This window comes from Adiantum capillus-veneris, chromosome 19 (assembly GCF_014529385.1).
Source record: "Adiantum capillus-veneris isolate H3 chromosome 19, ASM1452938v2, whole genome shotgun sequence".
In the NCBI taxonomy this organism is placed as follows: Eukaryota; Viridiplantae; Streptophyta; class Polypodiopsida; order Polypodiales; family Pteridaceae; genus Adiantum; species Adiantum capillus-veneris.
Genome location: NC_140949.1, coordinates 42,969,639 through 42,987,051, shown reverse-complemented (window position 1 = coordinate 42,987,051; position 17,413 = coordinate 42,969,639).

The window sequence follows — 17,413 nt, the reverse complement described above, 5'->3', positions numbered from 1 at the left end:
TGACCTAAATACTGAATCTTTTGCAAGAAAAATTCACTTTTCTTTCGATTAACATAAAGTTTATTCTCTCTTAAAACTTGAAATATTACTTGGAGATGTTGCTTGTGTTCGTCTAATGAATTAGAGTAGATGATAATATCATCAAAGAACACTCCAGTGAAGGTTCGATGAGGCTTGAACAGCTTCTCCATCAAGCAATTGAAAGTGGCTGGTGCATTGGTCAAGCCAAAAGGCATGACAATGTATTCGTAAAGACCAAATGTGATGCGAAATGCGGTCTTTACAATGTCTTGATCAACTATCCTTATTTGATGATAGCCACTTTTTAGGTCAATCCTATTGAAGTAGGTCGATCCTTGTAGCTTATCAAATAGGTCTTCCACCCGTGGAACGGGAAACCTATTCTTGATAGTGATCCTATTTAGTGCTCTATAGTCAACACACATACGATATGTGCCGTCTTTCTTTTGCACTAATAGCACACGTGAGCAAAATGGAGATGAGCTAGGCCTAACCATACCCTTCTCAACTAACTCATGCACTTGCCGCATAATCTCTCTTGTTGATCTTGAGAAACTCTATAAGGAGGTTTGTTAGGCGGTGAACTTCCTGGAAGAAGTTCAATTGCATGGTAATCATTACCTTGTTTGGGAGGTAGCTCACAAGGGATGTCGTCAATAAAAACATCTTGAAACCCCTTGAGAAAATTGGATAACTCTAATTCCTTTTGGTTGCTTTTATTTTCTTTTGCTAAAGCATTAGGTTCATTTTGAGAATCTTTAACAAAAATCATGTACACGGAAATAGAGCTCTTTATTGACTTGTTGAAAGCTGGTGTATGTACAATGGGGATAGTGTTACCCATTTCCTTAGCATCTATATACATGTCTTTTTCCCTGAACTTAAAGGAGATTCTCCTTTCAAGGAATTTAACATTGGTAGCGAGGCGATCAAACCATGGTGCCCCTAGGATTACATCCTCATGCTTGAGAGGAGAGATAAAGAAGTCCTCTTTGTCCACATAGCTTTGGACATGAAGTCTCAATTTCTCGAGATTAAGGGAGTGACTGAATCTTCTTGCCCCTTGAAAGCACTGTCTGCGGGTAGGACATCTCCCATCTCGTAGGCTTGTATGCCTAGCTTGGTGGCCAACTCTATAGATATAAAATTGTGAGTAGAACAAGGGTCAAAGAGAATAAAAGCATCATGTTCTCTTACGTTTCCCCAAGAATGGCATAGAGGAGATCCTTTGTGGTGAGTCTCCTTCTCTTGGATTTCAACCAAGGTAGCTCCTGGAGGATCTTGGCGGTTGTTCTTTTGGGGACAAGTGCGGTACGCATGCCCTTGTTTGCCGCACTTGAAACACCAGTTTCCTTGCGATAACACTCAAGCTCTTCAGGAGAGAGTTTGTTTTTACCTTTGTATACTCCCTTCTCTTTAGCTTTGTTGGAGTTGCCCTTAGGAGACTTTTGGACATTGTCCTTCCCCTTAGGCTCGTTGGAACCCTTGTTTTCCGTGGGCTTATTATTTCTTTTAGCCCCCGTTTGGAAATTGATTCGAGAGGCCACCATAGTATGGTGTATTACCGCCGATATGGTACGTGGCCTTTGGGAGTTGACATACTCCGCCATTTCTTCGGTTAAGCCCGCATAAAATTGTTGCTTTTGCTCTCCAAAATCCAACTTTTTGAAGACAGTGGATTTGAGTTGTAGGTCCCAAAATTTGTCTACATATTTGTGGATGGATTCATAGGGAGAGAGCTTTAAGCTTCGCCATTTGGTGAGTACTTTGTCTTTGGCAACGGTGGCCAAAAACTGCTTCATAATGGAAGCTCTTAAAGCTTTCCATGTTCGCAGAGCTTCACCGTTGGCTCATAGGCTAGACCACCATTGCCTGGCGGATTTTTGAAAGTGCATAGCTACATGGCGTAGCTTAGAGGACTCCGTGAAGCCCTCATCTCCAAAGGCCGCATCAAATTGTTGGATAAAGGCCAATACTATGTCCGTAGCACCAAAGGTGCCATCATAGGTAAGGAAAGAGATACTCTTCTCTCCCTCTTTGAACTTCTTGAGCTTGGACGACCTCTTCCATGCGGCATAGGATTTCCTATGGCCTCTTCTTTTTGATGGCTCAAAGGTTGCACCATCACTTTCTTTAGAAGGTGGAGAAGAGGGTGACCTCTTTCTCGCCTTTTTCTTGTCTTGATCTTCGTTGTCTTCACCATCACTTTCATAAGAGGAAGCGGATGAATAAGATGGAGAAGAGGGTGTCCTCTTTCTCGCCTTTTTCTTCTCTTGCTTTTTATCATCCCTCTTTGAATTATGGTGTGGAGAAGGGTGCGATGGTCTTCTCCGCTTTGGTGGTGATGGAGATCGTTTAGCCCGCCGTCTTCGTGGAGCCATCTCTGCCGAAGTGGTGGGAGACTCACTTCTTTCTCATTCCATTGGTGGAGGCTCTTGAATTCTCCTTTGGGAAGGAAATGCATCATCAAGAAGTAAATTCTTAATCCCTTTGTATGGATTATCTTCTTATTCCCAAATCGGAGAGAGACCTCTTTTGGAAGTCTCACAAGGAGGCTTCCTAGGTGTTCTCTTGTCATGGTGGTGAGTGTAATGAAATTGGCCTATTTAATTTGAGAGTAGCGGAAATTAATGAGAATACTTTTGAGAAATGACTTTGTGAGCATAGATGGTGAACATAATTGAAGATAGCAACATAGTCAAAGAAATTAGTTAACTTGGCATGAACAATACTTTTGCAAGAGAGAGAATTTAGAGAACATGACAACAGTTGAGGACCGGATTTATGTGGAACCGATCCCCCCTCCAATAGGCATTTGTATTATGATATCTCCCATTAAGAGAGACTTGTTACAATACAATCTTTGTGTTCCTTGTGACCTAGGTGATGCAATGAAGATGGAAAGCTTCATGCATCACAAACATAACATAAACTTGAAGAAAGCTTTAAATATCCCAAGCCTCAGTCCCAAGACCTTAAACACCTTCGAAGGTGGAGAGAGCTAGCAGGGAATGAGGGTAGGGAAGAGGAAGAAGAAACATTTCGTAGGAGAAAGAATTAGTTCCTCACTTATCATAACTCTTGTTGCTAGCATACATAATAGCATAGTAATGAAGAAGAAGGAGATGGCAAGCTTAAGCATTGAAGCATGGCCATATCCAAGAGTGTTGGTGTAGGCTCTCAACCTCTACTTGCTTGGAGAAGGAGAGGGAGCTCTTGCACTTTGCATAGCACACAATGAGAGTGTTTGTGAGTGTGTGTGGGTGAGTATACCCCCTAAGCAACCCCCTAGCTTGCTTGGGTCGACCCCCCCTTGTAGCTCATGCTTGAAGTTCATTGGACCCCTCCAGGCCTAGCCAATCACAAGCAGGAGGCATTACAAGCAGCAAGGGTAGCCTTGAGACAAGTGTCCCCCTTCCCCCTTTGAGAGATAGGGCTAGATAAATTCTAAATCAATTAATTAAATATCCTAAATTATTATTGGACCTTGGGTGGCCAACCAATAGGCTTCACGCACACCATGAGGGCAACATGAGGAGGAACTTGACAAGTGTCCCTTTTGCTTTCTTTGTACCATGCATGCCTTGTGTGAGTGTGTGGGTGTTACCTCTCATCCCCCCTCATGTAGGGCTCGCCCCCTCCTTGTAGGGATGGAATCTTTGAATTTTTGACACCTCAACCCCTCATGCATAGGCCCAGTTCCCACCACAAGCTTGGCTCATAAGCACTTTAAGCTTGGGGTGGGTTCTTACCTCAAGTGCAACCCTAGCATCTCAAGCATGTCAAGCACCTCAAGCATCTCAATAATTAAGCACCTCAAGCATCTCAAGCACCTAAATCATCAAGCACCTCAAGCACCTTAGTCATCAACCATGACAAGCAGGACAAGCACCTCGAGCTGGGTCGGGTTCCTGCGCCTCAAGCTTAGCCCTAGCTTACCTAAGGTCAAAGGCATTTTACACACATTATTGGAGGTCTTCAATGAAGCTAACCCTAAGGTCTTATGCTCCATTTTTTAGCCTTGCTCTTTGATAGACCATTTCTCATTTGGGCCCCTTTACCATTGGCCCCATGTTGAGATAGATCTATAAGCACATGTCTATATCTCAACACTTGTTCTCGTTTATTCTCCCACGTTAAGTGATCAATTTAATATGAGAAAATCATTTGGGTTGGTTAGATATTAGATATTAGATTTTATGACAAAAGTGAGCTTGGACTCCACTATTAAGACCATAGCTCTCGACGGTGATGCCCCGTTAACTCCACGAAGGCAGGCGCACTGCAAGGCTGAAAAATCCCTATTCTACTTACTCACAGGCAATTAATAATACCAACCATTTATAGCTAGCTTGAGGACCTCCCTTCTTGAGCAAGAAAAGAGAAACCTTGTGCTCTGATACCAATGTAACATTTAATGGCCTAAAAACTTGTGCGTAGTGGAAATTAACATGAACATAGTGGGCATTTCATTAGAATAGATTCCTAATGAGAATTACAAGAGTGCTTGGGTGGAGAGAGCAACAAAAAGCATAACACCTAGTTAGATAGAATGAACAATATCTTAACACTTGTTCCCGTTTATTCTCCCACATTAAGTGATCAATTTAACATGCAAAAATCATTTGGGTTGGTTAGATATTAGATATTAGATTTTATGACATTACCTTTCTCTTGAAATCATAGTCGAGGACGACTATGAGGTAGAAGAGATAAAGCCTTAGTCATTAGTCAATTTTACTTAGCGGCGGGTAGAGGATCCCTTTTTACCCTACGACATATTTCCAATATGGATGACTAATCCATTTGGTGCTTGGGAGACATATCTGCCGCAAGCATGTCTGCTCTTTAGTCCATTTTATTCTCCCAAAGTAGAGTGAAAAATTCTACTTGGTGTTTGAGAGACGTCGTCATCACAAACATGATTCTAAGCATGCATACTAGTTAAATTTGTGCACAATTAAAAAGAGGACTAATCTTATAAGACAAAAAAATGAGTCATTTAAAAGAAATTTGTACATTTGCTTACTCTAATGTAGCATTGTAAGCATTGACAAGGTTCATACTATCCTTAAGTTGTATTCCTTGCATCCATCTAGCATCTTCAAAAGGATAATTTTTGAACTTAATAAGATATCGTCGGATAATCTTACCATGTCGTAGTACCTTGTCTTCGTGCCAAAGAACAGCTTCGGGTTGTAGCACCTCTTCTTGGTCTTCAACTTTGGGAGGGTCTTCAATAATTGGTTCAGTTGGTGGCTCTCCTTTGGAGGGATTAAGTAGGCTTACATGAAAGGCATTGTGTATGAGACAATGGTTGGAAAACTTGAGTTGATAATCCGTCTCATTGATGGGCTTCAAGATTTGGAAAGGACGATAGTATCTTTTTGCTAGTTTAGCATAATACTTTTGATGGCCGGTAGGATTTTTGCCCGTCGTTTGCCTTAATCGAGCCTTAGGAAACTTGAGTAAGACCCAATCATTTTCTTTGAACATTAAGGCTCTTCTGTGCTTATCAGCAGCAGTAACTTTTTGCCTTTGTTGAGACATGGATATAGCCTCCTTAATCTTTTGAAAAGATTCTTTAGGTCACGGCTATACTCATCGGCGGCGAATATCTTCCCATGTACTTTGAGTAGTAAGGGACTGTTAGGTCTTCCCTCAATGATCTCAAAAGGTGCTTTTCCCGTAGAAGTATGTACAGTATTATTGTAGGCATACTCTACAAGAGGTAAGTACTTTTTCCATTGTGAGCGTTGATCTACTTCGGTAACATAAGTCTTGAGTAGATCGAGTATCGTAAGATTGGCTATCTCACTTTGGCCATCCGTTTGTGGGTGATAGGCCGAAGAGAAATTCAATCTTGTTCCTAGATTTTCAAAGAGACCTTTCCAGAAATTACTGGTCATTCTAGGATCTCTATCTGACACGATGGATGTGTGTAATCCATGGTATTTGAAAATCTGAGATATGAAGAGAGTTGCCATTTGATGTGCCTTAATAGTCTTTTTGACATGAATAAAATGTGCTTGCTTGCTAAACCTGTCAACTATTGTCCATATTCCTGTATTCCCATGGATAGACTTGGGTAATCCAAAGATGAAATCCATGGATATACTTTCCCATGGTGAATTTGGAATAGGCAATGGCTGGAGTAATCCAGGTTTCTTCCCTCTATCATACTTGGTCTTTTGGCATACTACACATTTTGAAACACACTCTTGTATGTCCACTTTCATGGTAGGCCAATAGAAGTACGTCTCTACTCCTTGGAGAGTAGGTTGAATACCTCTATGCCCCGCATATGGAGAAGCATGGGATTCATACATAACTTTCTCACGAAGGGAATGGGTCACGCATAGCTTATTTCTGTGGAGAAGATAACCATCCTGCAAGGTGAATGGTTCCTCTTTCTTCCCCAAAGCAAGGGCTGACATTATGTCTCTAAAGTCAGGGTCAGTAGCATACTCATCTATCATAGAGGATAGATCATTGTGAGTAGCTATAGACACCGCATTAACTTTGGGTCATCGTGAAAGTGCATCGACCACTTGATTGTGCTTACCAGCTATGTGATCAATATGGAAATTAAATTGCGAAAGAAAATTTGCCCACCTCATTTGTTCGTCGGAAAGCTTGGTTTGCATCATGAAATACTTGAGACTTTGGTGGTCGGTTTGTAGGACAAATGGAGTCCCCAATAGGTAGTGCTTCCATGTGTCTAGGGCATGTAGAACAGCTAAAAGCTCTTTCTCATAAATGCCCAAGACTCGTTCATCAATATTGAGCCTTCGGCTCTCATATGCTATGGTATGCCCTTCTTGAAGCAAAACTGCTCCAAGGCAATCACCACAAGCATCACATTGGACCTCAAATGGCTTTGAGAAATCCGGAAGCACGAGGACTGGTTGGGAAGTAAGCTTCTCTTTGAGCTTTTCAAAAGCATTTTGCTCCTTAGCAGTCCATACAAACTTAACGTTCTTCTTAGCTAAGTCGTGTAGTGGTCCTGCTACTTGAGAAAATTTTGCTATGAAGCATCTATAGTATGCGCACATACCAACAAAGCTTCTTAGCTCATGTAGATTTCTTGGGTTAGGCCATGCTTTTATTACCTCTAACTTTGATGGATCCATTTGGATACCATCTTTAGAGATAATATGACCTAGGTATTGAGTCTCTAGAAGGAAGAATTCGCTTTTCTTTTGGTTGAGAAAAAACTTGTTCTCCCTCAATGCTTGAAAAATCACTTGGAGATGTTGCTTATGTTCCTCCAAAGACTTGGAGTAGATGATGATATCATCAAAGAACACTCCAGTGAATTTGCGGTATGGTCTAAATTTTTTTTCCATCAAACGATTGAACGTAGCTGGTGCATTAGTCAAGCCAAAAGGCATGACTAGATATTCATAAAGACCAAACGTTGTGCGAAATGCGGTCTTTAAGATATCTTCATCCACTATCCTTATTTGATGATAGCCACTCTTAAGGTCAATCCTACTGAAGTAGGTAGAGCCTTGTAGCTTATCAAACATATCTTCTACCCGAGGTACGGGAAATCTGTTTTTGATAGTGATATGGTTTAGTGCTCGATAGTCCACACACATACGGTATGTACCATCTTTCTTTTGCACTAAAAGGATTGGAGAACAAAAGGGAGAGGAACTAGGCCTCACCATCCCTTTGTCTACCAACTCTTGTACTTGCCTCACGATCTCCTCTTGTTGAGCTTGTGAGACTTGATAAGGAGGCTTGTTAGGTGGTGAGCTTCCAGGAAGGAGCTCAATACGATGGTCATCATCCCCTCGTTTTGGAGGTAAGTCCATAGGGATATCGTCGGGATGAACACATCTTGGAATCCTTTTAGAAAATTAGACAAGTCTAACTCTTCTTGATTCCTACCATTTACATTTGATGAAACATTAGTATCTTTTAGAGACTCTTTGACAAAAATCATGTACCCAGAAACTGAGCTCTTCATTGACTTATCAAAAGCAAGAGTATTTACAAGTGGAATAGTGCGACCAAGCTCACTAGAATCTTTATACATGTTCTTTCCCCTGTAGGTGAAGTAGATTCTCCTTTCAGGGAACTTCATGTTGGCAGCCATGTGATCAAACCATGGTGCCCCTAGGATAACATCCTCATGTTGGAGAGGAGATATGAAGCAGTCTTCCTTGTCGACATAGCTTTGGACATGAAGCCTCAACTTCCCAATCAAGGGCGTAACGGAGGCTTGTTGTCCCTTGAAAGCTGCATCAGCCACTACTATATCTCCCATCTCAAAATCTTGAATGCCCAACTCCATTGATATTAAGTTAAGAGTAGAGCCAGGGTCAAACAAGATGAAGGCATCATGCTCTCTTAATTTTCCCCAAGCATAGGAAAGTGATGATCCTTTGCAATGAGCATCCTCTTTTGGGGCTTCGATGGTGGAAGCCCTAGGAGTCTCATTGCGAGTATTCTTCTTTGGGCAAGAACGATAGCCATGTCCTTGATCCCCACACTTGAAACACTTATGGTCCTTGCGAAAAGCTTCAAGCTCTTCAAGAGAGAGTTTGTTTTTACCTTTATAAACTCCCTTCTCCTTGGACCGATTGTTGTTGTTGTTGGAATTGACTTGGGAAGTATTTTGAACATTGGTTTTCCCCTTTGCATCATTTTTGTCTTTGTTTTCCATGGGCTTGACATTACGTCTAGCCCCTTGATGGAAATTGATGCGTGAAGCAACCATGGTGTGATGGATTACTTCGCTAATAGTACCAGGCCGTTGGAGTTGATGTATTCGGCCATCTCTTCAGGTAATCCTGCACAGAATTGCTGCCTTTGCTCGGCAAAGTCTATCTTTTGAAAGACAGTAGCCTTGAGATGTAAATCCCAAAACTTGTCTACATATTTGTGGATAGACTCATGGGAGAGGAGCTTCAAGCTGCGCCATTCGGTAAGCACTTTGTCCTTTGCATCGCTTGCAAGGAATTGCTTCATGATGGAAACTCGTTGAGTTTTCCATGTCTTTGGGGCTTCACCATTTCCACGAAGGCTAGCCCACCATTGACGAGCTGATTTTTGGAAGTGCATAGCTACATGGCGTAGCTTAGAGGACTTTGTGAATCCCTCATCTCCAAAGGCCGCATCAAATTGCTGGATGAAGGCCAACACTTTGCTGGTAGCACCGAAGGTGCCATCATAGGTGAGAAAAGAGATACTCTTTCCGCCCTCCTTGAACTTCTTTAGCTTTTGTGACCTTCGCCATGCAGGAAATGATTTGCGATGTCCTCCCCTCTTGTATTCTCTAGGAGAATAACCATAACTTTCGTCAGAAGAGGAGGAAGGTGAAGAAGAAGGAGAAGAGGGTGACCTCTTCCTAGCCCTTTTCTTCCTTTGTTTCCTCTCTTGCCTTTCAGAGTGATGAGTAGAAGGACTATGTGTTGATCTTTTTCTCTCGAGAGGAGTGGGCGATCGTCTAGACCGCCGTCTTCGTGGAGCCACATCTTCAGAGGAACTTAAACTTTCATTGCTTTCTTGCTCTTTGGATTCCTCCTCTCGAATGGGAGAGAGTCTTCTTTTGGGGATCTCTTCAAGAGGCCTCCTAAGCTCTCTCTCCTCTTGGAGAGGAAGGGAAATTCCATAAGCACGAAGTTGTTGAGTAACTTCGGCTTGCAAATCAAGGTTGCCCATAGCTTGCTGCAACTTAGTGACGAGATAATTCACAAACATGGGAGCATCATCATTAGCACCTTCATGTGCAAAATCAAAGCTATCAATGTTCATTCTACTCTCTTGATTATTGTCAGCCATGTTAACAAAATTTATGTATGTACTTAGTGTATGCTTTGGCAATTCAAAACCTTAGTTGCCACTCCTCTTAGCCTTTGAAAATCGGCTCTTAAGTATCTACACCCACGGCTCGAAGTGGTTAATTATAGAGAGTAGAGGAGTAGGTCTAACATAGCAGAGTTGCCAAGGGCTATCTCCTTTTGGACTTCTTATGGCTCAATAGTGGTAAAGCAGTAGGCAAGTCTAAAAAGACTCCATTATTAAGTCCAAAGCTCCCGAGGTGTGCACCATCCCCCACATAGTGGGCTCAACAAAACCGATAATAGATCCCAGTTCCACTTACCCTAATATAATTAACAACATCAACCATTTATAGGCTACTTAAGGACTCTCTTCTTAAGCAAGAAAAGAGAAACCGAATGCTCTGATACCAATGTAATGAAATTGGCCTATTTAATTTGAGAGTAGCGGAAATTAATGAGAATACTTTTGAGAAATGACTTTGTGAGCATAGCTGGTGAACATAATTGAAGATAGCAACATAATCATAGCAATTAGTTAACTTGGCATGAAGAATACTTTTGCAAGAGAGAGAATTTAGAGAACATGACAACAGTTGAGGACCGGATTTATGTGGAGCCGGTCCCCCCTCCAATAGGCATTTGTATTATGATTTCTCCCATTAAGAGAGACTTGTTACAATACAATCTTTGTGTTCCTTGTGACCTAGGTGATGCAATTAAGATGGAAAGCTTCATGCATCACAAACATAACATAAACTTGAAGAAAGCTTTAACTATACCAAGCCTCAGTCCCAAGACCTCAAACACCTTCGAAGGTGGAGAGAGCTAGCAAGGAATGAGGGTAGGGAAGAGGAAGAAGAAACATTTCGTAGGAGAAAGAAATAGTTCCTCACTTATCATAACTCTTGTTGCTAGCATACATAATATCATAGTAATGAAGAAGAAGGAGATGGAAAGCTTAAGCACTGAAGCATGGCTCTTGGTTGGATTTTCACTCCATATCCAACAGTGTTGGTGTAGGCTCTCAACCTCTACTTGATTGGAGAAGGAGAGGGAGATCTTGCACTTTACATAGCACACAATGAGAGTGTTTGTGGGTGAGTATACCCCCTAAGAAACCCCCTAGCTTGCTTGGGTCGACCCCCCCTTGTAGCTCATGCTTGAAGCTCATTCGACCCCTCTAGGCCTAGCCAATCACAAGCAGGAGGCATTACAAGCAGCAAGGGTAGCCTTGAGACAAGTGTCCCCCTTTCCCCTTTGAGAGAGAGGGCTAGATAAATGCTAAATCAATTAATTAAATCTCCTAAACTATTATTGGACCCCTTGGGTGGCCAACCAATAGGCTTCACGCACACCATGAAGGCAACATGAGGAGGAACTTGACAGGTGTCCCTTTTGCTTTCTTTGTACCATGCATGCCTTGTGTGAGTGTGTGGGTGTTCCCTCTCATCCCCCCTCATGTAGGGCTCGCCCCCTCCTTGTAGGGATTGAGTCTTTGACTTTTTGACACCTCAACCCCTCATGCATAGGCCCAGTTCCCACCACAAGCTTGGCTCATAAGCCCTTTAAGCTTGGGGTGGGTTCTTACCTCAAGTGCAACCCTAGCATCTCAAGCATGTCAAGCACCTCAAGCATCTCAATAATTAAGCACCTCAAGCATCTCAAGCACCTAAATCATCAAGCACCTCAAGCACCTTAGTCATCAAGCATGACAAGCAGGACAAGCACCTCGAGCTGGGTTGGGTTCCCGCGCCTCAAGCTCAGCCCTAGCTTACCTAAGGTCAAAGGCATTTTACACACATTATTGGAGGTCTTCAATGAAGCCAACCCTAATGTCTTATGCTCCATTTTTTAGCCTTGCTCTTTGATAGACCATCTCTCATTTGGGCCCCTTTACCATTGGCCCCGTGTTGAGATAGATCTATAAGCACATGTCTATATCTTAACACTTGTTCTCGTTTATTCTCCCACATTAAGTGATCAATTTAATATGAGAAAATCATTTGGGTTGGTTAGATATTAGATATTAGATTTTATGACAAAAGTGAGCTTGGACTCCACTATTAAGACCATAGCTCTCGACGGTGATGCCCCATTAACTCCACGAAGGCAGGCGCACTGCAAGGCTGCAAAATCCCTATTCTACTTACTCATAGGCAATTATTAATACCAACCATTTATAGCTAGCTTGAGGACCTCCCTTCTTGAGCAAGAAAAGAGAAACCTTGTGCTCTAATACCAATGTAACATTTAATGGCCTAAAAACTTGTGTGTAGCGGAAATTGACATGAACATAGTGGGCATTTCATTAGAATAGATTCCTAATGAGAATTACAAGAGTGCTTGGGTGGAGAGAGAAACAAAAAGCATAACACCTAGCTAGATAGCATGAACAATACTTTCAAAAGACAGAGAAATTAAGCTATTGACAACAGTGGAGGACCGGATTTTCATGGAGCCGGCCCCCCCTCCAAAAGGCTTTGTATTATGGTTTCTCCCATCAAGAGAGACATTGTACATTACAATTCTTTGTGTTCCTTCAAGACTAGCTAGTGCAATTACGATGAAAGCTTCATGCACTAAGAAAAACACTTAGCAAATACAACATCAATTATCCCCGTTCTCAGACCCAAGACCTCACACACCTTCAAAGATGGTGAGAGCTAGCAGGGTATGAGAGTAGATTGAGAGGAAGAAGGAGTATTCTTACGAGAAAGATGTACATGTCCTCACATAATCACTGATATTAGCATAGCTTAGCTTAGTAATTAGCATGGTAGAGGAGATGAGCATGCATTGAATCTTGGCTCTTGGTTGGATTTGCATCACAAAGCGAAGAGTTGTTGGTGTAGGCCTCCCTTCTCACAAGCTTGGAGTAGGTGGTAAGCTTTCCATTAAAGCTTGAGAAGGAGAGAGAGTCTTCTTTACTTCACACATGAGATTGTGTGAGTGTGTGTGTGTGATAATGCCTTGCAAAAATTAACCCCCTCTCTCTCTTGGGCGACCCCTCTTGCTATTTGCTCTTGCTATGCTCGCATTGGACCTCCCTAGGGCTAGCCAATGACAATTAAGCAGCATAAGTGATAGCCTTCTGACATGTGTCCCCCTTTCACCTTTTGTGAGAGCTTTAGGTAATTTAATAATTCAACTAAACTCCCATTGGACCCCTTTGCCTCCTAGCCAATAGGAATCAGGCAAGCCATTGGGCTGTTGAATGCTCATTGGACCCCTTGGGAGACTGTCCAATAGTCTTCTAGAGGACTTAATTCTCATTGGTTCTTTTATTAAGTGTTTTTAAATTACTTAAACTATATTTACTGTAGTCTAATTCTCATTGGTCCATCTCCAAGACCATCCAATAGGAATTGTGTACACCTTGTGGGCATCTGGCCTAGGGAGCTGACATGTGTCCCTCATTCCCTTTGTGTAAAGGGAGCTTGTGTGTGTGTGTGTGTGTGTGTGTGGATTTCTCTCTCATCCCCTACAAGCAAGTCTCGCCCCCTCCAAAGTAGGGATTTGTAAAGACTTTTTTGGCACACACAAAGCATCCAATTCCCCCATGGTTGACCTTTGGACACAACCTTTGAATTTTGGAACCTTAGCATTTTGGAAGTCTTAATGGGCTGAACCTTAGGGTCTTTTTAGCCCATTGGTGCACATGGCTCTTTTGCAGATGGCCCCCCCTTTGGATCCCTATTTTCCCTCCTTTGGATCCCTATTGTGGCCGGTCTCCTAGCTTAACCAATATTCTAGCTTTTTCTCCCCTCGCACTTCCCCATATTAAATGATCAGTTTAACATGAGAAAATCATTTAGGAGAATTAGATATTGATTATTATGACACTGGTAGCTCGTTTTGGATGGAATGTACATCAATCAGACATTGTTATTGCTCTCTTAAATGGTGATATATTTGAGGAAGTATATGTAACGCAACCTCTCAGTTTTTTCAAGAAAGAAAAAGAAAATAAAGTATGAAAATGTAAGAAAGCTTTCTATGGGTTGAAACCATCTCATGAGAAAGTTTCCACTCATTTGGTTAAACAAGGCTTTCATAGAAATCGAACTGAGCATGTCAAACGTGAGGGTAATGTATTTCTCGTGTTTGTTTTATGTATGTAGATGGTCTATTGATTACTAATCCAAATGAGACACATGTTTTTGAATTCAAGTCTAAATTGAATGCCACTTTTAGGATAAGGACTTGGGGATTTTGGATCATTACTTGGGTATACAATTTAAGCAGTGTGATAGAGGGATTACTTTGTGTCAAGCAACATACCTAGGAACATTTCTATGTAAGTTTGGACTTGAGGACTACAAACCTATTGCAACTCCAACGGAAACAAGTTTGAAATTTGAGCTTTCATGATCTTGCTAATGTCACTCTTTATCAGACTGCTTGGATGCCTTATTTCTGTATGCAATACGAGGCTAAATATTAAGTTTGCAGTCTCACAAGTCAGCAAATTCATGCATAGCCTAGGGTGTAAGCATTGGCACGTTGTTAAAAGGATCTTTCACTACTTGAGTGGCACTTTACATCTTGGGTTATTTTATCCCAAGGGGAGATCATTGCCACAAGATCTACATGCCCTTTTGGCTCAGATTGGGTTGGTTGTTATGACACACAAGTTTCCACAAGTGGTTTTTGTTTCATGCTTAGTAGTTCATGCATATTATGGTTGAGCAATGAGTAATCTATTGTGGCCAGTTCTAGTTGTGCAACTAATTATAGAGCAATATTCACAACTTGAATGTGTATGGCTCAAATGCCTTATGGGGCTCATTTAGGTGTTAGACTAGACATTTCCAACATCATCTACACTAACAGTCACAACACATTGGTAGTGTGAGGAACTCAATTTTTCATGCTGGCACAAAGCACATTAGGTGCATTATCACTATGTCAGAGACAGAGACTCTCAGTAGGAGAGATCAACTTGGTGACGATTGGAAGATGTAGGTACCAAAATTTAACTGGTTGAGGATGGGGCAAGATTGATTTTTCTAGACAAATTTCAGTTGCTATACATGTGAAAATTACAGACACATTACATTGCAATGTCCAAAAAATGTAATAGATGATGTGGCCGAAGGAAAGGAGGTAGAGCTAGTACGAGTGTGCATGATCACTAGGAACACTAGCATTGTCATTAAAGAGATACTAGATAAGACAACCAGCCAAATGAAGCAAAGTGAAGAGGCTCAAAAGTGGGAAAAACAAGGTCTATCTATAAGGCTAAGTGAAAGGACAAGGAAGTCGATGAGTGGTAGGAGAAACCGATATTGGCAACTCAAATCAGTCAAGATCTAGAGCACAGGAGGCCAGAGAGACTAGAGTTGCTACAAGATTGATTCATAGGATTTCGCCAATAGCTTTAAAAGGTCAAAGAGAGAAAATCCTAGCTTTGAGATCTAGTAAGGAGAGTGATGCAAATGCAATTAGGTTTTTTGACGAGAACCCTGAGAAAGAGGTATGGAAAGTCAAAGGTAACTGAGCCGATGCTATGAAAAAGGATCTAGTGACAAAAAAAAAATCAGAAGAAACAAATTAAATCTCCACTTAAGGATCAAGTTGCTAGAAGACAGAGAATTCAGCAAAGGCATGGCACTTTGAGGAGATATCTCTTGAGGGAAGGACTTCATTTTTAGATAGTAATTTTGGAAAAGAGAAATATGATATTTATGTCAAAGTATGTAAAAGGATCTAGAAGCTAACTATTGAGAATAGAAGGACATTACTTGAGGTTGCTAAGCTCATAAAAAAGTAGAGATAGAAGGAATCAAAAGTGATGACAGTACATGAGGGACGTGCAAATAAGCTACTAACTTTCTGGTAATGGACGTGCAAGGTTCCTATAGCATGTTGTTGGGTAGACCTTGGTGCAAAAATATAGGGGTCATACATGATTATATTTTCACTATATAAGGACTAGATAGAAGGATCTAGGTTAAGACAAATAGCACAAGGAGCTGTAAAAGAGCCATGCGACAAGAGGAATTATCTAAGAAAAATGGAACTAAAAAGATAGAAAAAATGCTAGCCTCAATGAACAGCATTTCTAATATTGTAAAAACATCTCTGAACATAGTACTACTAGATGAAAAGAAGACACATAAACAAAGAGAATAGTATGTGAATAGCTTCAATGAATCAAACCAAGGGGAGAGAATAGTTGGCATGAACGGCAAAAACTCAGTTGAGGGAGAGGATCAAATATTTGGGGCAACCTCAAATTAGAATTCAATGGGAAGGAATACATGTAATAGAGGTAATGCACATTTTGGGCATCAGAGTACAGGAACACCAGATGGTGCAAGTCAAGTAGTATCTAAAGGAGAACATAATCTGCATAGTTTAGATACGCCTGATAATAAGTATTCATTTAAAATTCAAACAAAGAAAGAAGCTGAATTCTTGGCTAGAAGGAAAGGGCGCGGGATGCCAAACTAGTTAGTACCAAATGATCAAGAAATAGAAGAATGGAATCTAGAATCAGAGTCAGATCCAAAATTCATAAAGATCAACAAACATCTAAAGAAGGAGATCAAAGAGAAATCAAGGCCATTATTCTAAAAATATAAAGAAGCTTTTGCCTAGGAGCACATGGGCATGAAAGGTGGCGACTTAGAAATATGCCAATGCTTGATATCACTGAAACCAAATGCTCACCTAGAGCAATTATAGAGATATTGGATAAACCCAAACTATGCAAAGAAGGTTAAAGGAGAAATTGACAACCTTCTGCTAGCAGCAAGCTAACTCGAATACCATTTGTCGGAGCTCTCATTGTTAAAACACTTATTATTTTGATAAATTGAGAATATTATAACTCCTATTTTTTGGATAAACCTTGTAATTGATGAGCCGGGGCTACAAGCTTCCAGATTGTATCAACATGTCATTACCCATCTTTAGTTAGAGCTCCCAGATTATTAGTTTTGACCACCAAAAACCTTGGCTAAGGTATAAAAGCTAATATTTGTAATTTAATTGCAAGTTTTTGGATAATTAAATACATAGCGTGAGCTAACAACGCTCACTTCTCTCCTTCTTTCGCTTCCTACTCCCTCCCAAGTTGTCACATTGCAGTCGTGTTTGTTGCATTGCAACTAGAGGTAAGAGCTCTACGCATTGACGTAAGCAGTTCACAGTATTTTGTAGCTTTTGGCATCGTCGACCCGTGGCCTAATTTCATCATAAGTAGGAATTTACACTTCAAAATTAAAAACTAAGCATAGATGGGTATTGGGGCATCATTGCTAAGCATTTAGGTGCATTTTGGGTCAAAAATGACTAGGTCAAAAATCCACCGCTATTAATAATCGTGATTTTTGCACTTGACCTAAAGTGGGATTTGAGACCATAAACATGTGTGCTTAGATCTTATAAACTTATCCTTGAAGTTTCATTATGTTTGGATGTCATTTGATGCTGTAACGGATGTGATTTGTTGCTGAGTGATTGGCTTTTGGGGATTTTAGTCACTTGAGTGTAGCTTGAGTTAGATGCGAGTTTTTTGTTGTTTTTCGAGAGATTGACAACCTCTTGTAGCCTCTATGCACTAGTCAAGTTAGCTTCGTCCCATGGAT